This window comes from Euprymna scolopes, chromosome 45 (genome assembly GCF_053919585.1).
Source record: "Euprymna scolopes isolate OS-2025 chromosome 45, ASM5391958v1, whole genome shotgun sequence".
NCBI classification, from domain to species: domain Eukaryota; kingdom Metazoa; phylum Mollusca; class Cephalopoda; order Sepiida; family Sepiolidae; genus Euprymna; species Euprymna scolopes.
Window position 1 is genome coordinate 18,541,533 of NC_136526.1, and position 27,903 is coordinate 18,569,435.

Here is a 27,903-nt window from a genome sequence, read left to right on the forward strand (position 1 = left end):
TTCATATATATATATATATATATATATATATATATATATATATATATATATATATATATATATATATATATATATATATATACGAATAACAAAAAGAGCTTATAGTTCTTTTAAAAAATCGCTAAGGTAGCGGAAAAAAAATAACAGCGTTTCAAAGTTGTTAATGACGCAACTTTGAAACGCTGTTATTTTCTATTCAATCTAGACCAACTAAAGGAGAACATCACCAACGCTATCAGGAAAATCACCAGAGAAGATCTACACGCAGTATCTGCAAATGCTGTTAAACGTGCCCGGAAATGCATGGATGTCAACGGGGAGCACTTTCAGCATCTTTTATAACGCTACAGGTAATTTAAACAATGCTAAAAGTAATTTAAACAATAAAAGAGTGTTCCTCCTCTCTATTACATTTTTCTGGGCTCATTTTAAGTTACTGCTCAGAAATTCAAAGTTCGTATTCATTTATTGTAAGGCCGTAAACAGAAAAAAACTCACTGACTTACATTGAATCCAAATACAACAACATATTTTCTGTCCTATAAAGGCAACGATCTTTTTTCCAACACAGTGCTATAAACACTTTTCTTTTTTACGAATGAGTCATAACTTGGGCTATGACAACAGCATATTCTTTTAATTTTTTTGACTCTCGCGTATATATCCGACACAGTTAATCAACCGAGAACCACATCACTCTATATAAAAGCATATAAGATATGAACTGATATATATTCGAGAGCCAAAATAATGAAAAGAATATTTTCTTGTCATAGCCCTAGTTATCACTTATCAAGGTCCAAGGGCCACTCGAGGATAAAAGTATTGATCTTGAAGACAATCATTTTGTAGTCAGTTTGAAAATCAGTGGAATCCACTTAACCAGTGGAACATGATTCCACAGGTGGGCGGTTCTAAGAAAGTTCATGGAATCTGTGTTTAGATTTAGGCAGAGAGAGAGAGAGAGAGAGAGAGAGAGAGAGAGAGAGAGAGAGAGAGAAATTGTTGGTTGTTGTTTTAGCTAGACGAGTGTTTGTGATAAAATTTTGGCTAGGGGGAACGATAGATTGAAGCTCAGACGAGCATCTGCTATGAAAATCATGATTGAGCAGAAACAAACTCGCAACATCTCTTTTGTGGGAAAGAGGTTGCAGGGAAAGAAAAAGGGTATCACCTACTAGGTTTCGAAGTTGGTTTTGAACTCTACCAAGGTTGGATAGGGTGCTCTGAGCAGCTCTTGCCTGGATGTAGCAACAGTACTCTATCCAAAGATGTACTTCTGGAACAGCCAATATTTAAGAAATTCATTTTAAAATTTTGAATTTCTGAAGAGCAATGTCGATTAAAAATTCTGAATTGAGATATTAATTTTACTTGTTTCGTTGTATGAAACGAACTTTGCATTTGGCCCCAAATCACTCCAAAATGGTTTATATGCTGTAAAACAAAACCAACCAACCAACAAAAACGTCTATTAAATTTAAAAGAAATTATTTCCTTTATTTCTAACTAGCAGGCCGCCTGGCGTTGCCTGGTCGTAAATCCGCATATTATATTTTAATTCATACAGAAATTGAGACATGTGCATGCGAGTATTATTTTTTTTCCTAAACAGTTCACTTCTTATAAGTAAAAAAAAAAAAATATTCGAGCTGAGATCGAAACCAAAGCTTAAAGACAGTGAGTCAAGTACGATAACTATTAGGCCAGCTTGACACTCTTTAAAAAGTGTTTTCAAACCTACTTATTATTAACATAAAAAATCTGTGAACGATTCACGCATGCGCATTCATAAAATAGTTGACAAACACATAAGAATACGACAAACACTGTGTACCAATTTTTCAATTTTTACCCCTTAGCAGCACTTTTTTCCGGTTGAAAACTGATTAAAAAGTTTTCTACGTGTCTGAATACCCCCTATACCAAATTTCAAGTCTGTAGATCAGAAAGTCGTGTAGTATATGGGTTCAGAAGTGTGCTCACACACACACACACACGTTCCCATTTTTATAGATATACTAGCAGGCCGCCCGGCATTGCCCGACCGTAAAATACGCATCAGTATTATATTCTAATTAGTGCAGAGTTCTTCTTTATTCTAAATACCCTAGGTATTAAATGCAACGTTATATTCCTCTAATAAAAATGGAAGTTAAAAAAACGGACAGAAGCTGAGACATATGCATGCGAGTATTATGTTGTTTTTTTAATAGTTGAAAAAAAAAAATACTCAGGCTGAGATCGAAACCAAAATCTTAAGACAGTGAGTTAAGTACGATAACAATTCAGCCACTGTGACACGCTCTTTGAAATAACGTTTTCAAAATGATTTATACTTAACATAAGAAATGTGTAATATGAACCATTCACGCATACATAATCGTGAAACACCAGAGAAAAATCCGACGACTCCCACATAAGTTTTTCAATTTTGACCCCTCAGACCCCACTTTTTCCGGCTAAAAATGGATTAAAAAGTTTTCAACATGCGTGAATAACCTATATACAAAGTCTGTAGATGAAAAATTTGTTGAGTATATACAGTGAGTAGTGTCCTTACGCACACATTCTCTCTTTTATAGAATACTAGCAGGTAGACGCGACATAGGATTGAATTAGGATCAACGAATATTTCACACTCCTATATTTTTATTGTCATCGAAATCCGTAAAATCGCCCGGGAGGAAGCTTCACATGCCTCCATGCAGTAACTTAGTCCAAAATATATGTTATTCTACATTGCACTCTAGAGAACCTACTGTTTTTTTTTAATAAAATTATTTTATATTAACTTCTTTCCAGTTAACGAAAAAAAAAAACATTAAGAAATTTACGTGCGGAGTTTGAACCTACAGACCATGTCATGCAAAAAAAAAAAAAAAAAAAAAGAAAAAAGAAAACGCTATTAACTTACCCACAGTAGAATTTTCGCGGCCTGTTGTTCTATCATTATTTGCTGCTAAACGACAACATGGAAAAAATGGCTTTACCAATGATAGATAAATTAAAGTAACGATTTCGATTATCGATTGTCGGTAATTATCGGGGTATTCTTAGACAAAACTTGACTAAGGTCACTCCCAGACTTATACACTAAAAATTCTGTAAATTTAAAAGAAAATCTGTTCAACCGTTTTAGAGTCTATGAGGAACGAACGAACTAACACACGCACACACAAAGACAACGTTGCATTTATATAATTGTAGAGATAATATAAGATACTACTAGCAGGCCGCCCGGTGTTGCCCGGTTGTAAAATACGTATAGATATTATATTTTAATGCATGCAGAATTCTTATTTATTATAAACAGAAATACCGCAGAAATTAAATGTAGCGTTAAATTCCTTGAAAAAAAAATGAAATAAAAAACGGAAAATAACGGAGACATGTACATACAAGTATTATATTTTTTTATAAACAGTTCACTTTTTGTAAGTAAAAAAATACTCGAGCTGAGATCGAAACTAAAACCTAAAGACGGTGAGTCAAGCATGATAACATTTAGGCCAGTTTGACATGATCTTTAAAAGGGTTTTCAAACAAACTTATACTTACCATAAAGCTGTCATGTTTCACGACTGTGCATGCGCAGTCATTAAACAATTGAAAACAGATCAAAATACTGTCATCCGCCCATTAGCAGTTTTTCAATTTTGACCCCTATGATTAAAAGTTTTCCACATCTGAATAATCTATATACCAAATTTCAAGTCTAAAGATCAAAAATTCGTTGAGTATATAGGTTGAGAAGTTTCCTCACACACATTATCACTTTTACAAACATATACATTAATCATTTATCTATATATTAATACGATAGCGTGTCTGTTATTTATTTTGTGTGTCACGCTTACATCCGAGTGACTATCGTTTAATTGGTATGGACTTCCATTTCTTGTTATAAATACTTTTACCAAGAATTCTTCATAAGTTTTGGTTTCCGTTTCAATTATAGCTGAAAGAACTCAAGTTATATATATATTATTTTATTTTTTATTTTTTCGTAAGTTATAGTTTCGGTTTCGATCCAAGCTGATGAACCCAAGTGATAAGGATATTTTTTTTTTTTTAAATCGCAACTTTTCAATATATAAAAATCGGTAGAACATTAACTCTATAACAGTATATACGAAATCTGCAACAATTAAAATATTATATTTAAGCGTACTTTATGACCGGGCTACGCCGGGCGTTCCTGCTAGCTTAGATAATTACTTTTGCAGTTTTAACAAAAGAGGTACAATAATAACAGATCGTCTCGAACATCTACAGAATGCCAACATCAATATATTACATATAACAGATTCCGCTGTGGAATTTCCACAGGTCCTGCTAGTTAAGATTTAATTTTTTTTTTTTTTTTGACAATAAATATTAATTTTGCGTAAGTGATCATTTTATTTTTACATTTCTTTATTACTAGCCTGGGTGCCCGACGTTTCCCGAGTGTTTGGAGGTGTGTGTTGAGCCCCCCCCCCAAAAAAAAGTGGTAATAGGCAAGCAGGCAGGTTCGAACCCGTACTTCAAAGGAGGAAAAGAATGTGAAAAAAAAAGTGAGATCTTTGCTGTTTCGTCTATCGCCAAACCAAAAGTAGTAAAGGTTTGAATTAAGGCTAGTCAATCGAAAAGAGGGGATGACTTTTGGCGAAAAAAGCGACCCCTCCTTGTAGAAATGTATCCAGTCGAGGGTGAAGAAATTAATGTTTTGGGCCAATTTTTCGATATTTGTCGACCGAAGGGTCGAGCTTCAAAACGATACTGATCTCATGAAAATTTGTCACTACTGTCGAAAGTATTAGGGATACATACATACATACATACATACATGATTGATTGCAACGTCTTGTCAGAGGAGTGCCACTCCTTCAGACACTTAAAGTCCATGAACCCAAATGCCTGAGGGAGTATCTATACAAAGACGATGTTACAGAGTTTTAGTTTTGTCCGACAGCTAAGACTATCTCTCAGTTCAAAATGTTGAGATCCAGCAACAAGCAAGAGCAAGATAACCAGCAACAAATTAAACTGCAGACCAGCTTCATGCGGGTACTTGTCTCCCGCTTTATGTTTTTTTAAATCAGATTTGCTTCTCCTAGAAAGGTTGCCTCCTCACCTCAACACACACACACACACACACACACACACACACACACACACACACACACACACACACACACACGCGGTGCTAGTTGGCCGTTGACCCTGAAAAAGGGTTCATTCGCCCTTTGGAAGGTCTTGTTTTTAATCCTTCAGGGAAAATAGCCGCCCTCCTCACCAAACAAGTCTGGTGGGGGAACCAGTTTATACATACATACATACATACATACATACATACATTTAAACAGACAGGTGAGATTTATATTGTAGATTATTAGTGATTGCAAGGGCTAGGACAACAGCATATTCTTTTCATTGTTTTGACTCTCGAGTGTGTATCCATTGACATATGCTTTTATGAAGAATGGTGTGGTTGTCGGTTCATTAGCTATGTCTAACTGTGTCAGACTCGAAAGTCAAAATAATGAGAAGAATATTCTGTTGTCATAGCCCTAATAATTTCTAAAGCGATCCAGACGCGCTATGTTCACTTTTATTAAGGGGGGGGGGACATAATTATATGTGGGAATAATTCATTTTAAAAATGAGTAAGATTAGAATGTTTTACGCTAGCGATATCATATTTAAACCACCAATCTCCATATTTATTAATCAAACAGTCTCATTCTTTTTAATATGTATGAAACGTAAAAACGTATCTACAAATGTGACAGCGTATTATTCTTAGATCGATTCTTTACGACTGATGCATAGCGAAGTCTATTATCTTGGGACTTCTTTTAGACAAAAATTGAAGACAAGATTTGTTTGGTTTTCGTTTCTAGAATCGGCCAAATCTAAAAGAAAGTTTTTTTGTTTTTTTTATTATTTAAAAATTTTTTTGTTTTTTCTTTCCAAGCACTTTTGTCTTTGGCATCTGACCTTTTTTTTTCATGAACTTGCTGACCGACCTATTGTCTTCAGTTTTGTCAAAAAATTATTTCATCAACAGATGGATGGTTTCCATTTTTGTCTTGGAGATGGTGAAAATTCTTGGACGAAAATAAATTGAAGTTTCATCGAAGAAAAAGAATTTCCACAGATTTTGACCTTTCGACGGAATTTTGATGCAGACCAAAATTAGATTCCCCGTTTTTTTTTTGTTTTTTTTGTTCTTTTTTTGCGATAAATTTCAAGACCCCCCGCCCCTGCCTTCTCCTTTTCCCCCCTTTTTTGCAAGTCTGCTATTGTTTTGTTACATTTGTAGTAACGCATTCTAAAAAGGTTAAACTGATTCAAAACACAAAACACAGTTCAACCTAAACAACTTGGGTTAAACGAGTCGTTTACAACTTCCTGTGTTTTGAAAACATTACCACGGAACTGCTTCCCTGCGAACAACTGCATGGCAATCTCCAAGTCTGATGTCAAGAATACTTGTCATAAATCTTCCTCATAAGTAATCAATTCAATTCATCATTTCAATCCTCTCATAATATTCTTCATCATTTAACTGGCAATATGTTTCATTAACCTTTACTATTAATATTCTGTAACATAATACATATGAGCGCGTGGAAAATAGCAGCAGCAGCGAAGGATAGCTGGCTTGTGAAGAGATTAGCAGCAGCAGCAGCAGCTAGCCGAAAAAAAGTGCATATGCAAATTAGGAAGTGTGAGCGAGAAGAAAAAGGAAAAAAGTAGAAAAAATGCTCCACATGGTCAGGAGAAGCGAGGTGTACATCAAAGAAAATGGACGTGTAAAATCAAGGACGAGAATGAGCCCGATGTGGTTGGCATGTGGTTGGAAGGAAAGAGAAATGTAGCCAGGCTAGATGGACATGTGGCAGTGAGAAACTTTTTAAGTAGTGTCGAGGCGGGAAAGTAACGGTAATAAAATTTCGTGTTAAAAAAGAAAAAAACGTTGACCCGGATTTTTAATTTTTTTATTTTCTTTGTTTTTAACGACTATGTTACAATTCTTCCTCATTAAACTGACAATCTATATCTATGTTTTGATTGGCTTTGGGGTCAGGATCAAAATGTAGTATCTGTTCTAACACACTATGCTTAAATTTTTTTGTTCTCGTTAGCGGAGTAGAAATCCTTCACGACTGAGACAATTTTTAATTTTTGTACCTTTTCTCCACATTAAAAAACGACCCTGGTGTCTAACTCTGCCCTCGTGGGGAGGCAAAGTAAATAGGAACTGACAATCTGTCTCATTAACCTTTACCATCGAGTTTTTTAATCCCAAGCATTTAAAAAAAATATTCATTATTTTTGGACTGGTAAACCAAATGAAGACTTACAATTAAAAAGTTGATTTTTAGGGTATTCAAGTTTTTTTTTTTTGAACGTATATCACATTAAAAATTGTCGCTGACAAATAGTTCTCATGATATCAAGACCTTCATTTTTCGCTGTATTCCTTATAAATGCACTGGTCGCCATTTTGAATAATGTTGTTTACAAGTCAATCCGACGTCGTTATTGAAAACATGTCAACACGGTTGTTATTTTTTTTGGGGGGGGTGGATTCAAACCTCCCTTTTTTTTGCTTTCGTTTATAATTTAATTTTTTTTTTTGGTGGGGGAGAAGGTGTGTGATTTTGTTCGTCATCAACCGCAGTTGCAACCATCTTCATCTTCAAAGCTCTCGTCACCATTGCGAAATTTCTTGAACCACCGTTGTGCCACACATTCATTAGTGGTTCCTTGGCCAAACGCATCATTGATATCACGAGCTGTCTGCGCAGTTTCCAGCCTATTTTGAACTAGAACAAGAAAATCGTGCGGATTTGAATTTTGTCCATGCTGTCGAAAAGCCGGCAAAAAAAAAATGAAAAAATGAATGAAGAGATTGGGAACGGTAACAAATAACACGATTCGATAGAGCGAAATGCACTTCAAAATGATATATAACATGGCTAAATATATATATATATATATATATATATATATATATATATATATATATATATATCAATGAATTAATTCAGAAATCATATATAAAAGTAACATATGTGAAAAAACTATATTGTTTTTGCACCAACCTAATATTTTTAACGTCAATATAGTCGTTTATATATTTAAAAAGATATGATGCAATTTATGTTCTTGGAAAAATACAACTGTTATAATTCAAATGTTGTGTAAATGAAATGAAATGGATATATCTTTGTTTTGTTATTGATTGATTGATTATTATATACATTAATTTTGTTTTGTTATTGATTGATTGATTATTATATATATTAATTTTGTTTTGTTATTAATTGATTGATTGATTATTATATATATTAATTTTGTTTTGTTATTGATTTATTGATTATTATATATATTAATTTTGTTTTGTTATTAATTGATTGATTGATTATTATATATATTAATTTTGTTTTGTTATTGATTTATTGATTATTATATATATTAATTTTGTTTTGTTATTGATTGATTGATTATTATATATATTAATTTTGTTTTGTTATTGATTGATTGATTATTATATATATTAATTTTGTTTTGTTATTGATTGATTGATTATTATATATATTAATTTTTATAGGTAATATTTCTAAATATTGTAGTGGTATGTTATTTTCTTCAATTTAATCATCCCAAGGACTTTATAGCCCTCTGTTCAGTCACAAGAGACAATGGATATCCCCTGCAAGTGTAGCTGCGCATGTAATTTTGAGGAAAGGGTCGTGCAATCCCAACTACACCTCTCCTGAATAGGTATTGCTTGGGTCCAGTGGCAAGGAAAAGTGGTAAACGACTGGAAACAATGTCGAGATAAGCGGCGAGCACATACAGCACATAGAATTCCGAAATATCACCCATTTTAACCCTGACCAGGTTAAGCGTTGCTTAACTTGAGTGATCTAACAGGAACCGGTGTGTCAATGATAATTATGCCGTATATCATTGCAAGGAAATCTTGAAATTTATTTTTTTTGGTTTCACCACTCCCGTCGCCTCCATTTTCAATTATGTGTAAATTGTCTTATTTTAATCCGTACCTACGAAAAGGGTCGGTCGAAAGGTTCCTCGAGGTTCTTTTTTATTTTTAGTCGAATAGTCTTCTGATTATTTTTTCCCTGTCGAGATTTTTTTTAGTTTTTTCCCTCATAGATCTTCCTCATAATTCTAACAATGACTCCACTTATTCTTTTTAAAACTTTAATAAATTTATGCCACAAAAAAAAAACTTTGTATATATATATATATATATATATATATATATATATATATATATATATATATATAAGCGAAAATGTGTGCGTGTATCTATGTTCGCTTTTTGTGTATGTCCGCTAAAGTCTTTTTTCCGAGAGGTTCTAGGGGGAGGGCGCTCATTCTGAAAACTTTTTATATGCTGTCTAAATGATAATATCTACGAGTTAACAACGGGGGCCGCCTGTCTATTTGATTTGCTCGACTTTAAAACGTTTTCCACATTTTCGGATCGCCACATGTTTCTTTCGTTTTTTTGGTATAAATAAAGCAAAACTCGATTCGAATCCCTGGGCCACGGCCAGTGGTCTCCAGAAAGCGATGTCAGCGTCATTTCAGACGGTTGCTTTCGAGACACTCCCCTTATAAACGGGGGAGCTGGTTTTCCCCAAAGTTGGGTAAAAACAAACAAACCGGCTTATTGACCTCATTAAAAACTGTCCTGCACAAAATGTTAACTGCTGAATAGCTATTGCAGGCATCGTCGTAATGCTCGCATAAAATGTTAACTCTACGACTTCCACTTGACGTCATTAAGTGCGGGCACCTATCAATTCTCTTCTTACTTAAATAAATTCAAACGTCTTTCAGTAAGTCATTTTTACTGGACGAGCGGTTAATGTGTCATGTTTTTTTCACATTTTATTTTCCAACTTCGCTTCAGGGCTTCGGGTTCGATCGTACCTACTTACCAAAACTTTTTAACCCCCACCCCCGTGTTTCTTTTTGATTTAAGAGCACACACACCTTGAAACACCCAGGCAACGCCGGGTACCCCTACTAGTCTATATATATAAAAGGCAAAATGTGTGTGTATGTATGTATGCTCGTTTTTTGTGTATGTCTGCAAAAGCCTTTTTTCGTTGACCTTCTCGCTCGGCTCGCTCTTTCTTAAAACTTTTTATATCACGTCTAAATCATAATAACTATGACTTAACAATGGAGGGTCGCGCGTGTATTTAATTTACCTGACTTTTACCAGCTCGCCGTGTCTCCGAAAAGCGAATGATCTGGCTTGCCGCGCAAACCTAGGTCACTTCCTCGCACCTGTTTATTTCACTTTATAAGCCTTCACTTTACACGCTAATCAGTTCCTCTCCCCTCGTGGGCAAGATGGTTAATGTCTGGCTTTTCTCCCTTTTGTTTCCACCTTTGCATCAAGGCTTTGGGGTTCAATCCTACTTTCCTACTAAATTTTTTTTCTTTTACCGGTTAACGCTTTTTTTTACACACATACCTTCGAACACCAGGGCAACGCCGGATACCCCCCCCCCCGCTAGTATATATATAAAGTAAGTAAATATATATAAAATAAAAATTTTGATATTGAAAACTTATTCAAATTTCAAAAAAACAAACTATATAAACCTGTAAGAAAGGTATATAAAATTTTAATTATTCGACAAGGAGTATAAATAAAAAAAGAAAAACCTTATTCAATGGAGTTTCGAAGAATACAATTCTTCTCATCAGAGGGAAGAGGTTTGCAAAATATGCAATAAATTTTGCAGGTTAATGCATAACAGGAAACAAATAATATGAAGTTTGTCATATTTGCACTAAAAACAGTCAATTAACAGTTTATAGAAAGTTTGAAGGGATTCAAAGAGATTGAGAAAGCAAGAAATGCGAAAAAGGAGGGAAAGTCATGATTTTATATATATATATATATATATATATATATATATATAGTCTTGGAAGTTTTTTTAACCTTTAAAACTATATAAAAAATAAACTTATTACATTTTTATACTTTTTATCATTCGTTAGAAAACTATTTAGTCAATAAATCATTTAATCAACTGCAATCAATGCATCAAATTGCTCTCTCGAATTCATAATAGTCCTAATGTTAATTTAAGGGATCATCAGTTGTTTACCATGAAACACTGTTTCGGGGATTTAAAAAAAAACAGTATATTAAATCATGGCTCCCCAGCAGTGTTGATCAAACGCCCCCTTTAATCTCCAGAACAAAAAAAATTACAGATATTTGATCTAGTTTCCTACTCTGAATTAATTTGGCTAGCCTATTCATGTTATAAAAAATGTCTTCCTTACCTGTGAGATTCGTCTTCATTTAATATTATATATATATATATATATATATATATATATATATATATATATATATTATAAACTCTAGAAAATATCTCTACTATTATATAAAAGGAACTTTGCGTGTGTGTGCGCGCGAGAGTTCGTTTCCTATGGATTCGAAAACGACTTGGCCGATTTTTAGGAAATTTAACACGAAGGTAATTTATATGCCTGGCAATTTTCTTAGATAGGTTTTGTATTGGAATATCTTCGATAAGTATAGATAATCGAAATGATCTTATGAAAGGATATATTTTTTTATTTACCAGTCTTGTATTTATAAGATTAGGATTAATCCATTTGACTACTTATCACCCACACTATGATTAGTATTTTGTATATTTACATTCTTATTTATTGAAAATATATATATATACATTTATATATGTCTATGTATTGAAATACATGAAAACCACATAAAAAAACTAAACAATGAAATCAACTTATGTAATGTGATATACATTTAATCATCACATGTGAGACTTTGGCATTCTCGTCTGAAAATGATAATTAATTTGTACACGACACGAAATTTGTTCTATGTCAAAATATTTGACATGAAGAAGAAATCTGAAAAAAAAAGAATCTTTTACGCATTTTTTTTCTTGATTTTATTTCCATTGTTTGTATGAAAAAAAATTCAATTTAATTTCAAACGCGTGAATTTAAATGAAGAATTCTAATTATCCTGGATGATATAGAAAAAGAGAAAAGAATGCAAGTTATAGTTTTTAATTAGCAAGATTATTTCATGCTATGATATATATATATATATATATATATATATATACATATATATATACATATATATATATATATACATATATATATATATATACATATATATATACATATATATATATACATATATATATACATATATATATATACATATATATATATACATATATATATACATATATATATACATATATATATATACATATATATACATATATATATACATATATATACATACACATATATATACATATATATATATATATACATATATATATATACATATATATATATACATATATATATATATATATATATATATATATATATATATATATATATATATAATCCAAGCAATGAGAATAAAAGAACGAAAGAAAACAAAATACCCAAAAGACATTGTTTTTTAAATTTTTTCATGTCAAAAACTTTGAAATAAAACTAATTTTGTGTTGTGTACAAATTAATTATCATTCTCAGACTAGAATCCTAAAGTCTCATAGGTGACGATAAATGCTTTTGATTATAAAGATGAAATGATTTCTATGTGGTTTTTATTTATTTACACACACACACACACACACACATCTGAGTGGGACTAATATCAGCATGCAAAGTATTTTCTGGGTGGAACTCTCCCAGGAATACATAAACAAAGAATACAAAGACAAGGAAAGAACTAACGTACTATCAGAGACAAAATTGCACTTTCATAATTGTAGAGATAGACATTTCTTGGCCTTAAACCTCTCCCCACATATTCAAGGAAGGAAAAACATAAATTCCAGAAATTCAAAAACACTTACTAAGAAATGATATTCTAGAAACGAAATTCACAGCGCCATTAAAGTAAATATCACTATTAAATACTGTGATAATTAAATTGATTGACTTACCGAGGGTGGCTCGGTGGGAAGGGAAAGACACTCATGGCTGTGAACGGCCCGACCTGGTGTTTGTTAATGAAGAAAATAGGATGTCTATTCCTTATAGCTTAAATAGACATTCCAGTCTCGTTTCAATCTCGCTGAACGAGAGATTGAGACTATAAAAAGAGTCACCTTTGTAGGCTTGTTGTTGTTGTTGCAGTTTGTTCTTGTCGTTGTTAGAGATCTATCAGACCGGTACGACAACTGTTAACAGCGCGTTATATTTACAAGCAAGAATACGTTTGCTTGTAAGCAACGAGGTGATTTTTCGTTGCAAGCTAAACGTCCTTTCTCCCCCCCCCACTCGTCGGTAGGAAATATCGACAATACTTCTTAACGTATGCAAAACGTGTTTATGAACAAGAAATATATTTACAGTGGTTCAACATGTTAAAAATGAGTTACAAAGCACGAAAAAAAAATATTTGCTTACATGAGCTGAGAAGTTGCGAGGTTGAGTGTCGTATTCGCTGCCATAATACATCCGACAGCCTGGCGTACGAAATGAAGAAAGCAGCATTTGTTTGTATTATATATTTATTTGAAACTGTTATTATATATTGACTTTCCTCTAGGGGAATGAAAAAAGATAACGAGCTCGTAAATATTACAAACTGTTTTTCTGAATAAGAAGAAAAAAACAAATACACGTCGTGGAACGATAGAATTGTCGTTCTAGCAAAAACGATTTATTTCCGTTTGATGAAAACCGGTTTACTTTTTTTGTTGTTGCAGACCACCTACTAGTTGGCCAGTTGTGTACAAATCACAAGAGCGATAGGAGCCTTCTATCATGTCTGACAATGATGCAATGTTTAACGGGCGAGATCGGAGATGTGCCGCTGTACAACTCATGCTCTCTACTGATCCACGTTATGACAACAGGACCATTGCCAGCACCCTTAAAATGCATCGCAGGATTGCCACGTATAACAAGAATGCGCCCAGGATGATGAAACAGTTTCTGGAGAAATTTATGGTCTTTAGTGTGGTTTCAAGTGAGGGCCACATCATGCCACCTCACATCGTCGAAGTCAGCTTGAAAATTAATAACCAAAGTGTACCTGGATGTGCTGAAGAGTGTGGTGATTGTCTGGTGCAATCAGGTGGCTGTTGGTAGACTCTAGTTGTTGCAGCAGAACTCGGAGCTAGCCCACAAGTTCAAAGAGACCCAAGTTTGGCTTCAGAACTACTGTGTACCCTTCTCTCACCGGCCGCTCTCCCTCTCCGACCTGAACCTGCTGGACTACTTCATTTAGTCTTATGTCGAGAACATCACCAACATGACCTCTCACAACACTAAAGCCAGCCTGATTGCTACCATCTGCCGAGCTCCCGCCGGCGCTTGTGAAAAAGGCATGCTCCCAGTTCTGGACCCTTATCAAAGCGAAGATTGAGGCTGAAGGCGGCTACATTGAATAGATGTCAGCTCTACTACATAATCAAGTTACTTGAATTGATTTTTTTCAATAAAAGTTTTAATATAAAACTGTAGTGTTGTTTTTTTTTAGGGTGACAAATTTATCGTTTCACCCTATATAAATATCTAACACAATGGCAGAAACCTTTGAAAACGACCGTCAGTTTTTAGTGAAATGGAGTTGTAAATAGACGATAACGTTTAATTATACTAAGACTAAACTGCTTTCCTTTCTTTATCGATTACATAACAATCTACTCAACCGCCGATTGCTATGACAAATAACGACTTAACTCAGAGCTTATCTTTCAAACTTCTCGCCTTAACATTTACAGGCAAGATAAATTGGAACAAATACATTGAAGGCGTTGCCAAAGCTGCTGCAAAGAAGGTATACTCACTTTACCATGATAGAAAATTACTCATACTTGAGAATAACCTATATCTTTAGAAAACTACAATTCGCCCATGTATGTAGTATTGTTGCCAAACCTGGACTAGTACCTCTACCACTAGTCTATCATTTTTAGAGTCCCAAAAATCTCAAGTCTAATAGGTCCCACACTATAGGCCAGGCTTCAACTTCTGTCACATCACCACCATGTTGCATCCCTGTGTCTCTTTACAAATTCTTTTATGGAATCTGCTCTGATGAACTCATGGGGCTCAATGTAAATATTTCAGATTGTCCCGACAGGCAGCAAAATCCCACCCCTTCGCAGTTGATATCCCTAGGTGCTGAAAAGCCTTCTACTCTAAGAGTTTTTTTTTTTTATCTTGGACTGCTAGACTTTGCAATTCCCTTCGTGTTTCCTGTGTCCTTGACTGTATTAACCTGCGGAAGTTTTTACGTTACTTAAACCTGAAAGTATCCTGTACCTCTACAAAGCCATCATTCGCCGATATATGGAGTATTGCTGTCACATTCGGGCTGGTGCATCTGCCACTAGTCTCTTAATCCTGGACAGGGTTCAAAAGAGAGTTGCCGACCTAATAGGTCCTGAACTATCAGCTAGGCTACAACCTCTCTCCCATCGTTGAAATTTTGCATCCTTCTGCCTGTTTTACAAATGTTTTAATGCTGGATGCTCCAACGAACTACAAACCCTTGTATTCCTTCGATGTAAATACCCCCCCCCTTCCAACAAACCCGACAAGTAGCAAAATTCCACCTCTACACAGTAGAGATCTCCAGATGGCGAAAAGCCTTTTGCTCTGATATTTTCTTCCCCAGAACTGCTAGACTTTGGAATTCGCTTCTAGGTTCGTGCTTCCCCGACTTTACTGACATGCAGAAACTCAAATGTAATGTAAATGGACATCTTGCTGCTCAACATCCTGCATAGTATACATGCAATTTTTATCCCAGATAGTAGCTTCTTACATCAAAGTGTCACTATGCCTTGTTTGGGGTGAAAATGCAGTTAAAATAATATGAACAAATATTCTGCGTCTCAATTCCACACAGTTTTCTATTAGACACGATCCTTAATAGTAATAATAATAATTATATTCCAAATGAAACAGTAAAGCATAGTCTTTTAGTATAACAAGTGTCATGTCTAGTGCTTGACGCAGATATGGACTTTAGCCAGTTCGAAATATTCCCAACAGAGTCTGAAAGTTTCTTATTTATTTTGCGCTCAGTAAAACCTTTGAAAACAAAACTGTGTCCAACAAGTATCAGAGTGACGTTGTCTCTTGGAGACGAGAGGTGGCAGCCGTGACAGGCCGCTGGTCAAATTTAACCGACCAGACAAGTGCCTGTTTTTGGCGATGAAGAATTCCCAAGAGGTGACTCTGACTAAGCCAATTTACTTTTTTTTTTTTCTAAACTTTATAAATTGACTGCTGGGACAACAAACACGGATAGAAATTCGTGATGGGGAATCAGTCTTTATTTTTTTATGGTTATTTTTTTTTATTATTATTTGTCCGATTTTTATTTTTTTTAATTTGACTCTTATTTATTTATTTATTTGAAATACTTGCAAGTCTCAATTTGACAGTCTTTAATGCATCTTGTTCCAAGAAATCACTCCAAAATCTTATGTGTATTCCTGATTTCTAGTATTAAGTATTTTTTATTATTCCATTTTCACCCCCCAAAAAAGGCACAGTGCCACTTTGATGTTGGGGGCTACTATCGGGGACAGTAGTTGCAAGGATACTATGTAGGGAGTCGAGCAGCAAGATTTCTATTCACATTACACTTGAACTTCTGCATGTCAGTACAGTTGGGCAAACATGAACCTGGAAGGAAGTTCCAGAGTCTAGCAGTTCTGGGGAAGAAACTATTAAAGTAAAATGCCTTCTTACATCTAGGGATCTCTACTGTGAAGGGGTGGGATTTTGCTGTGTAGAGGTAGGACGTAGCTGCTTGTCAGGTTTGTCAGGAGTATTTACGTCGAGCGGGTACAAGAACTTGCAGTTCGTCAGAGATATCCAGCATTAAAATTCTTGTAAAACAGGCAGAAGGATGCAACATTTTGTCGATGGGACAGAGGCTGAAGTTTAGATGAAGTTCAGATTAGGTTGGTGACTCTCTTTTGAACCCTGTCCAAGAATGAGAGACTAATAGCAGATGCACCAGCCCAAACAAACAATACTACATACATGGGCGAATGGTGGCCTTGTAGCGTTACTGGATACTTTAAGGTGTAAGTAACTTTCTAGCATGGTAGAGAGAGCCCACCTTGCTTGCAGCGGCCGTGGCAATGCTCTCAATGAATCTGTTCCAAATTATGTTTCCTGTGAACGTTAAGCCAAGGAGTTTGAACGAAGTACTTTCAGGTAATGTATCTTTAGCCATAGCTATTGGTGGTTGAGAAGGTTTCTTGTAATTATTGAAGAAAACAAGCTTAGTTTTGGTAACATTGAACGTGACCATCCATTTTTGTCCCCATTCCACTACAGATTGGAGATCTTTCTCTACTGTTTCTGCCATTTCTTTAGATATGTGTTCATTTGTTTTCCCGTTGTGCCTGTTATGGAGTATGGTGTCATCAGCAAATTTACCAATTTCAGAGACAATTTTATCAGGAAGGTCATTTATGAATATTAGGAATAATAAAGGTCCGAGGATAGAACCCTGAGGTACACCCGCATTTATATATATATTGTTTAGATGTACGACCGTTGAGGACAATCTGACTTAAGAAGGATTTAATTATGTTAAATATTCGTCCATTGATATCGTAGGATCTGATTTCTCTGAGGTGACCATTATGACTGTTAAAAGCCTTAGATATATCTAAGGCTACCGCTCTCCCCTCCCCTCCTTTGTCCAATGTATGGTATATACGTTTAGAGATTACAGTTAGAATATCTTCTGTAGAACGGGCTTGCCTAAATCCATATTGTTTATCAGACAGAAGTTTAGCAGCTGTAAGGTGATGGACTAGAACGTGATTAATTATGGACTCAAATATTTTGGCGAACAGCGGGATGAGACTAATGGGGTGATAATTTAATGGGTAAGTTCTTTTGCTAGAATTCTTGTAAACTGGTACCACAGAAGCAGTTTTACAGCGGTAAGTTTTAAAATTAAAGTTCATAATAACTTTCTGACATTTTACAGTTATCTATATATATTAATGCGATAGCGTGTGTGTTATTTTGTGTGTTACGCTTACACCTTTTTCCTTTCAAGTGACTGCCGTTTAATTGTTATGACCTTCCATTTCTTGTAATAAATGATTTTATCAAGAATTTTTCATAAGTTTTGGTTTCAGTTTCGATTATAGCTGAAGGAACTCAAGTTATATATATATATATATATATATATATTTGTTTCTTCATAAGTTTTGGTTTGGGTTTCGATTCAAGCTGCTGTACCTAAGTTATATATATATATATTATATGTGTGTGTGTGTTTATATATTTTTTAAATAACAACTTAATAATATATAAAAATCGATAGACATCTGACTCTGTAATAATATATATGAAATTAGCATAAATTAAAATAACATATTTAAGCATATTTTATGACCGGGTTATGACGGATGTACCTGCTAGCTTAGATAAATACTTTTGCAGTTTTAACGAAAGAGCTACAATGATGTCAGCAAATTCTTCTTGGCCTTTTGGCGAAGATCAAAGTGTAATATCTGTTCCGGCAGATGCTGCACTTAAGATAATTTGTACCAGTCAATGGAGGGGAAACCCTCTATACTGGGACAATTATTATTTTTGGTAACCAGAGTGCCCCCTTTTTGCCTACTTTAAGGGGAGCTGGTTTTTACCTCACATTAAAAACGGCCTTGTGCCTAATTTGCTCAGTGGGGGAGCAAATAAATACCATCTGTTCCGGCAGATACTACACTTAAGATAATTTGTACCAGTCAATGGAGGGGAAACCCTCTATACTGGGACAATTATTATATTTGGTAACCAGAGTGCCCCCTTTTTGCCTACTTTTAGGGGAGCTGGTTTTTACCTCACATTAAAAACGGCCTTGTGCCTAATTTGCTCAGTGGGGGAGCAAATAAATACCATCTGTTCCGGCAGATACTGCACTTAAGATAATTTGTACCAGTCAATGGAGGAGAAACCCTCTATACTGGGACAATTATTATTTTTGGTAACCAGAGTGCCCCCTTTTTGCCTACTTTAAGGGGAGCTGGTTTTTACCTCACATTAAAAACGGCCTTGTGCCTAATTTGCTCAGTGGGGGAGCAAATAAATACCATCTGTTCCGGCAGATACTGCAAGCTATGACTAGCTATGACTAGCAAAGACCAGATGTGGGGGAAACCCCACATACCTGACCTTTAACCAGCTCCCATTTCCCACCTCTCGGGAGCTGGTCCCCTTTTCCCCTTCCCCCTCCCTTCACTCCTCACATTAAAAATCGGCCTTGTGCCTAATTTGCTCGGTGGGGGAGCAAATAAATACCATCTGTTCCGGCAGATACTGCAAGCAAAGACCGTATGTGTGGGCAACCTCACATATAAGACCTTGGTCAATGTAGGGGCAACCCTTCATACCAATTGTCACTATCCAACTCCCCTACTCCCTGGGGAGTTGGTCCCCATTTCCACTTCACTCCTCACATTAAAAATCGGCCTTGTGCCTAATTTGCTCGGTGGGGGAGCAAATAAATACCATCTGTTCCGGCAGATGCTGCACTTAAGATAATTTGTACCAGTCAATGGAGGGGAAACCCTCTATACTGGGACAATTATTATTTTTGGTAACCAGAGTGCCCTCTTTTTGCCTATTTTTAGGGGAGCTGGTTTTTACCTCACATTAAAAACGGCCTTGTGCCTAATTTGCTCAGTGGGGGAGCAAATAAATACCATCTGTTCCGGCAGATGCTGCACTTAAGATAATTTGTACCAGTCAATGGAGGGGAAACCCTCTATACTGGGACAATTATTATTTTTGGTAACCAGAGTGCCCCCTTTTTGCCTACTTTTAGGGGAGCTGGTTTTTACCTCACATTAAAAACGGCCTTGTGCCTAATTTGCTCAGTGGGGGAGCAAATAAATACCATCTGTTCCGGCAGATACTGCAAGCTATGACTAGCAAAGACCAGATGTGGGGGAAACCCCACATGTCTGACCATTAACCAGCTCCCATTTTCCACCTCTCGGGAGCTGGTCCCCTTTTCCCCTTCCCCCTCCCTTCACTCCTCACATTAAAAATCGGCCTTGTGCCTAATTTGCTCGGTGGGGGAGCAAATAAATACCATCTGTTCCGGCAGATACTGCAAGCTATGACTAGCTATGACTAGCAAAGACCAGATGTGGGGGCAACCCCACATGCCTGACCATTAACCAGCTCCCATTTCCCACCTCTCGGGAGCTGGTCCCCTTTTTTCCTTCCCCCTCCCTTCACTCCTCACATTAAAAATCGGCCTTGTGCCTAATTTGCTCGGTGGGGGAGCAAATAAATACCATCTGTTCCGGCAGATACTACACTTAAGATAATTTGTACCAGTCAATGGAGGGGAAACCCTCTATACTGGGACAATTATTATTTTTGGTAACCAGAGTGCCCCCTTTTTGCCTACTTTTAGGGGAGCTGGTTTTTACCTCACATTAAAAACGGCCTTGTGCCTAATTTGCTCAGTGGGGGAGCAAATAAATACCATCTGTTCCGGATGATACTGCACTTAAGATAATTTGTACCAGTCAATGGAGGAGAAACCCTCTATACTGGGACAATTATTATTTTTGGTAACCAGAGTGCCCCCTTTTTGCCTACTTTAAGGGGAGCTGGTTTTTACCTCACATTAAAAACGGCCTTGTGCCTAATTTGCTCAGTGGGGGAGCAAATAAATACCATCTGTTCCGGCAGATACTGCAAGCTATGACTAGCTATGACTAGCAAAGACCAGATGTGGGGGAAACCCCACATAGCTGACCTTTAACCAGCTCCCATTTCCCACCTCTCGGGAGCTGGTCCCCTTTTCCCCTTCCCCCTCCCTTCACTCCTCACATTAAAAATCGGCCTTGTGCCTAATTTGCTCGGTGGGGGAGCAAATAAATACCATCTGTTCCGGCAGATACTGCAAGCAAAGACCGTATGTGTGGGCAACCTCACATATAAGACCTTGGTCAATGTAGGGGCAACCCTTCATACCAATTGTCACTATCCAACTCCCCTACTCCCCGGGGAGTTGGTCCCCATTTCCCCTTCACTCCTCACATTAAAAATCGGCCTTGTGCCTAATTTGCTCGGTGGGGGAGCAAATAAATACCATCTGTTCCGGCAGATGCTGCACTTAAGATAATTTGTACCAGTCAATGGAGGGGAAACCCTCTATACTGGGACAATTATTATTTTTGGTAACCAGAGTGCCCTCTTTTTGCCTATTTTTAGGGGAGCTGGTTTTTACCTCACATTAAAAACGGCCTTGTGCCTAATTTGCTCAGTGGGGGAGCAAATAAATACCATCTGTTCCGGCAGATGCTGCACTTAAGATAATTTGTACCAGTCAATGGAGGGGAAACCCTCTATACTGGGACAATTATTATTTTTGGTAACCAGAGTGCCCCCTTTTTGCCTACTTTTAGGGGAGCTGGTTTTTACCTCACATTAAAAACGGCCTTGTGCCTAATTTGCTCAGTGGGGGAGCAAATAAATACCATCTGTTCCGGCAGATACTGCAAGCTATGACTAGCAAAGACCAGATGTGGGGGCAACCCCACATGTCTGACCATTAACCAGCTCCCATTTTCCACCTCTCGGGAGCTGGTCCCCTTTTCCCCTTCCCCCTCCCTTCACTCCTCACATTAAAAATCGGCCTTGTGCCTAATTTGCTCGGTGGGGGAGCAAATAAATACCATCTGTTCCGGCAGATACTGCAAGCTATGACTAGCTATGACTAGCAAAGACCAGATGTGGGGGCAACCCCACATGCCTGACCATTAACCAGCTCCCATTTCCCACCTCTCGGGAGCTGGTCCCCTTTTTTCCTTCCCCCTCCCTTCACTCCTCACATTAAAAATCGGCCTTGTGCCTAATTTGCTCGGTGGGGGAGCAAATAAATACCATCTGTTCCGGCAGATACTACACTTAAGATAATTTGTACCAGTCAATGGAGGGGAAACCCTCTATACTGGGACAATTATTATTTTTGGTAACCAGAGTGCCCCCTTTTTGCCTACTTTTAGGGGAGCTGGTTTTTACCTCACATTAAAAACGGCCTTGTGCCTAATTTGCTCAGTGGGGGAGCAAATAAATACCATCTGTTCCGGCAGATACTGCACTTAAGATAATTTGTACCAGTCAATGGAGGAGAAACCCTCTATACTGGGACAATTATTATTTTTGGTAACCAGAGTGCCCCCTTTTTGCCTACTTTAAGGGGAGCTGGTTTTTACCTCACATTAAAAACGGCCTTGTGCCTAATTTGCTCAGTGGGGGAGCAAATAAATACCATCTGTTCCGGCAGATACTGCAAGCTATGACTAGCTATGACTAGCAAAGACCAGATGTGGGGGAAACCCCACATACCTGACCTTTAACCAGCTCCCATTTCCCACCTCTCGGGAGCTGGTCCCCTTTTCCCCTTCCCCCTCCCTTCACTCCTCACATTAAAAATCGGCCTTGTGCCTAATTTGCTCGGTGGGGGAGCAAATAAATACCATCTGTTCCGGCAGATACTGCAAGCAAAGACCGTATGTGTGGGCAACCTCACATATAAGACCTTGGTCAATGTAGGGGCAACCCTTCATACCAATTGTCACTATCCAACTCCCCTACTCCCCGGGGAGTTGGTCCCCATTTCCCCTTCACTCCTCACATTAAAAATCGGCCTTGTGCCTAATTTGCTCGGTGGGGGAGCAAATAAATACCATCTGTTCCGGCAGATGCTGCACTTAAGATAATTTGTACCAGTCAATGGAGGGGAAACCCTCTATACTGGGACAATTATTATTTTTGGTAACCAGAGTGCCCTCTTTTTGCCTATTTTTAGGGGAGCTGGTTTTTACCTCACATTAAAAACGGCCTTGTGCCTAATTTGCTCAGTGGGGGAGCAAATAAATACCATCTGTTCCGGCAGATGCTGCACTTAAGATAATTTGTACCAGTCAATGGAGGGGAAACCCTCTATACTGGGACAATTATTATTTTTGGTAACCAGAGTGCCCCCTTTTTGCCTACTTTTAGGGGAGCTGGTTTTTACCTCACATTAAAAACGGCCTTGTGCCTAATTTGCTCAGTGGGGGAGCAAATAAATACCATCTGTTCCGGCAGATACTGCAAGCTATGACTAGCAAAGACCAGATGTGGGGGCAACCCCACATGTCTGACCATTAACCAGCTCCCATTTTCCACCTCTCGGGAGCTGGTCCCCTTTTCCCCTTCCCCCTCCCTTCACTCCTCACATTAAAAATCGGCCTTGTGCCTAATTTGCTCGGTGGGGGAGCAAATAAATACCATCTGTTCCGGCAGATACTGCAAGCTATGACTAGCTATGACTAGCAAAGACCAGATGTGGGGGCAACCCCACATGCCTGACCATTAACCAGCTCCCATTTCCCACCTCTCGGGAGCTGGTCCCCTTTTTTCCTTCCCCCTCCCTTCACTCCTCACATTAAAAATCGGCCTTGTGCCTAATTTGCTCGGTGGGGGAGCAAATAAATACCATCTGTTCTTCAGATGCTGCACTTCCATTTCTTGTTCTCTTTCGGTGGAGGAACAGTCCTTCACGACTGAGACAATTTTTATTTTTGTACCTTTTCTCCACGTTAAAAAACGACCCTGGTCTGTCCAGTGGGGAGGCATAGTAAATAGGTACAATAATATCAGAACATCTCCATTTATGCTGAACATCCACAGAATGCCAACATCAATAAGCTACATATGAATGAGCGCCTGTGGAATTTCCACAGATCACGCTAGTTTTATATGATTCTTAATGGGAACACTGGTGAAGCGTAATATTTTCATCTTTTTTTGACATATGATAATTGATATTTCATACTCATCGAATCTTACTACTTCTTTTAACAATTATTTCACCTTGCTTGTGTTCTAACCCGACTTTCTCTAGAAGTAAATACACCAATGCATTTTTTGCCCCCCCCCCCCCGACAAAAGGAGGTTGAAACTGTAAATTCACTCTTGTCCATTCGTCCGTTTGTCTGCTTATCCATTCGTCTGACTGCACTTTTTTTAATAACTACGCCTTGGAATTTTTTTAAATGTGGCACAAACATTAAACATGATATGAGTAAAAGAAAAGTAACAGAACTGATTTTCCAGCAAAACTCCGGCTGACCCCCCTTTTGGGTTAAAATGGCTAAAATTGACACTTTTGTGCTTATTAAAAAAATTGATGCCTTGGATTTTTATAAAACTTTGTGAAAAGTTGTAACTAACTGATTTCGATATAATTTTGTTTGTCTATACCTCACGATAACTCTTGGGTGTACCCCAGGGGCTCTTTTAGGGCTAATAAAAACACTATTTTTGAGACTATTTTACTATATTTATCAAAGATTTTCTATGTATGTCTATTTAGCAGTTTTGCATGGTGTTGAACTCAAATTTAAATATGTTAAGGCCTTGGGGACTTTCGGGGCTTAATGGGGGGAGGGGGCAAATGATGGACTTAGTCATTTCTTTTTCTGCATGATGCAGAACACAAATTTACATATGTAAAGGTCTAAAATTGCACCGTTTGTTCATTTTCACCAGGATTTGACGTCCCTTGGGGACTTTTGGGGCAAAATGGGAGAGGAGCAAATGCTGAACTTAGTCATTTTTTTTTACCTTGTTCACTGTGCACTCACGGGGGACCATGCATGCTTCACTTGGTTACTCTTAATACCTCTGAAATGCTCGTTGTTCTATTATACATATTTAAATAAGTATAATCCGAGCGTGACTTATGCAAAGTCCACTTAATATCATTTCTGTGGCATTATGGGGACCAATTTTTCAATTTCATAGACATTTTTAGTCCTGTTGTTTTGATAAAACGTAGCAGTAGTTCATTGTCTCTTCCCTTTCTTATCGTTGTTGTCATCATTTTGTTTATAATAACAGTGATTGTAAGACTTAGTACATAATAATGTTTGGAGTTTAACACCATTTTAAAGTGTTTTATTTTCAAGGATACAGTATATACACATAGAACAAATGCGAGCATGAAAAGTAATAATAATTCACTGCTGTCCCGATCTGTCGTTCAGCTGTACTGTTGCTAATAATTCACAGGTAACAAGTGAAGCAGAGAGAAAATATTTCAAAGCAAAGCTTAGAAAAATCATGGATTACATAGAAAAATGCGAGCATGAAAAGTAATATGGTTAAGTTCAAACTTAGAAAAGTAAAAGGACTAGTTGTTAACACTGGAAAAGAAGAAAAGATATTCTAGTAAAAACATAATAAATTTAAAACTTTAATTATTGCAGAATTAAGAATTTATGTATAATGTTAATGCTACAAGTTATAAAGTGGATTTTCGACACTGTTTGAAAAGAGCTTCGTTTTCTTAGTGCTTATTTCCATGCTGTATCGTGAATATACGTTGTACAGTTGTTTCATTAGGTTGGCCGGCTCCTCCTCTTCCTCCTCCTTTCCTATAAGACCATCAATGTCATCAGCAAACTTGAGATTGAAAAAAAAAAAAAATGAAAAAAAATGAGACTGCAGCATTATCCCTAGATGGATTCAAGTGGCTTCCTCTGAAGGATGAAGTTTCGTGGGAATATGAAATTCAAAACCGGTCCCCAGTTGCATTTATGTCCCTGTTAAGCGAGATGACGATGTTAAGTTTTTGCAACTTATGCAGGGAGATGTCAACGTCTTCCTATATACAACGCCTAGTATTCCCAAATTGGTTCCCCCATCTGATACTGACCAGGCTCAACATTTCTTAACTTTGCTGATATAATGAAAATCAGCGTGTCAATGTGATTATGCCAAATACAAACCTGAGATTAGTGATTATTCGCCATCCAATGCTGACTGTGTTTATGGGGGCTTCCAGGTCATCAGTCATGATGCATTGAAGAAAAATGTTGAACAGTGTCAGTGATAGCAAATATCCTTGTCGAACCCCAACTGCACGAGCAATGCACTTATGGTCTTTGCATAAAGTCTCTTAACGGTGTAGATTAGCTTCTGGTCCATGTTGAATTTGTTCATGGGAGCCACCATGAATATAGGGTGTTAAAAGCTATATTGATGAGCACTTAAAAGTAGAATTTATTTCCAGCAATAAAATAGATATCATATATCAATATACAGTATTGTTGTTGATACTACTTTTTTTCTTTTTACACTGGTTAGGTTCTACATGTTGTCATGAAATGGTGTATTTGAAACAACTCATAATCTATTATATAAATCTCATCTGTCTGTTTAAATGTATGTATGTATGTATGCCTAAAACTTTCGACACAGGCGACTGATTTTCACAAGATTTGTATCATTTTGAAGCTTGACTCTTCAGACGACAAATATAAAAAAAATTAGCTAAAAACATGACTTCCTTCACTCTCAACTGGACACATTTCTGCAGGGAGGGGTCGCTTTTTTCGCCAATATTTTCGAAAGTCATCTCCTCTTTTCGATTAACTAGCCTTAATATAAACCTTCGCCACTTCCGGTTTGGCCATAGACGCAACAGCAAAGACGTCACATTTTATTTTCCCATTCTTTTTCTCCTTCTCGGCACAGGTTTGAGCCTGCCTACTACCACTTTTTTGTTGTTTTTTTTTGCTCAACACACATCTCCAAACACCGGGGCAACGCCGGGCACCCAGGCTAGTCTAATACATAAACGACTGCATGTCTTGTTAGAGAAATTATTGTCACACGTTTTAACTCCAAGACAGTAGCAAAATAAGACAAAATACAACAAAGACCTTAAAATTCAATACAAATTTTATTAGATCTTCACTTGCAAAAAAGGAATGCCCGTTTTGCCTCTGGAAAAGAGTTGTAAGCGACCTCAAAAGGTGATAGTCTTTTATCTTCAACAGGAACTGGATGCAGGTTCATCTGTCTTCGAAGATCGATGAATACAGCCATTTGAAGAGGGTTGGTATTATTCCGCATAATGAAAGGATTTAATTCTCGCCTCGAGTCGACCTTACAGGAATTCATATTTAATGTTCATCTGAAGTAAAATTGGATGGATGAATAACAGAAAAAGAAATATGTCGACAAGTTGAAATGAAAAATGTTCGTTCAACTTGCCGACATATTTTTATTACTTTTGCGCTTGTGCAAAATCATTCATAGTTTGAAATTATGTCATTTTAAATCTTTCTCCTCTAGATTCCAATGATAGGGAATGCGTATGGAGCATTAAATGTTTTGATTTCGATTCCAGCTGATGGCACTGAAGTCATTAAGGAACAACAGGTCGACAATTCCGACCTTAAAGTCTCTGGGAGACACATAATATAACTATTTAGGCTTAAAATAAAGTCTAAAGAAGAGACAAATAATAACTTAACCTAATTATTTAGGATTAAAACTGAAACCAAAAATACTTCATATACGGTGGATAAGACCCATAGATACTTCTCCCATGGTTGCTTGAGTGGAATTGGAAAAAAGTGCATGCAAAAAATCTGCCAAGACAAATCGCCCAATTTGTTTGATCTAAAAAAAAAAAAGACAATGGAAGGCATGATATAATTGTCAAATTCCTAACAATCTCTCGGTCTGTCTGTCTATATTTTCAAACTCCATCTCCTCCGAGACTGTTATGGCTTGCAATAAGCCACAAAGAAAACAGAACAATAGAGTTTAAACACAACATTAAATTAGTATTTAAGACTATCACCTTTTGAGTTATAGTTAGTCGGCTATATACTCTAACATATATTCTATTTAGAACTTTTGTATTACAGACTAACATATATTCTATTTTAAACTTTTGTATTACAGACCAGCAAATATTCTATTTAGAACTTATGTATTACAGACCAGTATACATTCTATTTTGAACTTATG

General features: G+C 36.7%; 1 protein-coding gene across 1 annotated transcript in view; it reads left to right on the plus strand.

The window, feature by feature from the left end:
- Positions 1-27,903, plus strand: part of LOC145269274 (uncharacterized) — an 874,757-nt gene that overhangs the window by 652,645 nt on the left and 194,209 nt on the right. The window lies entirely within an intron of this gene.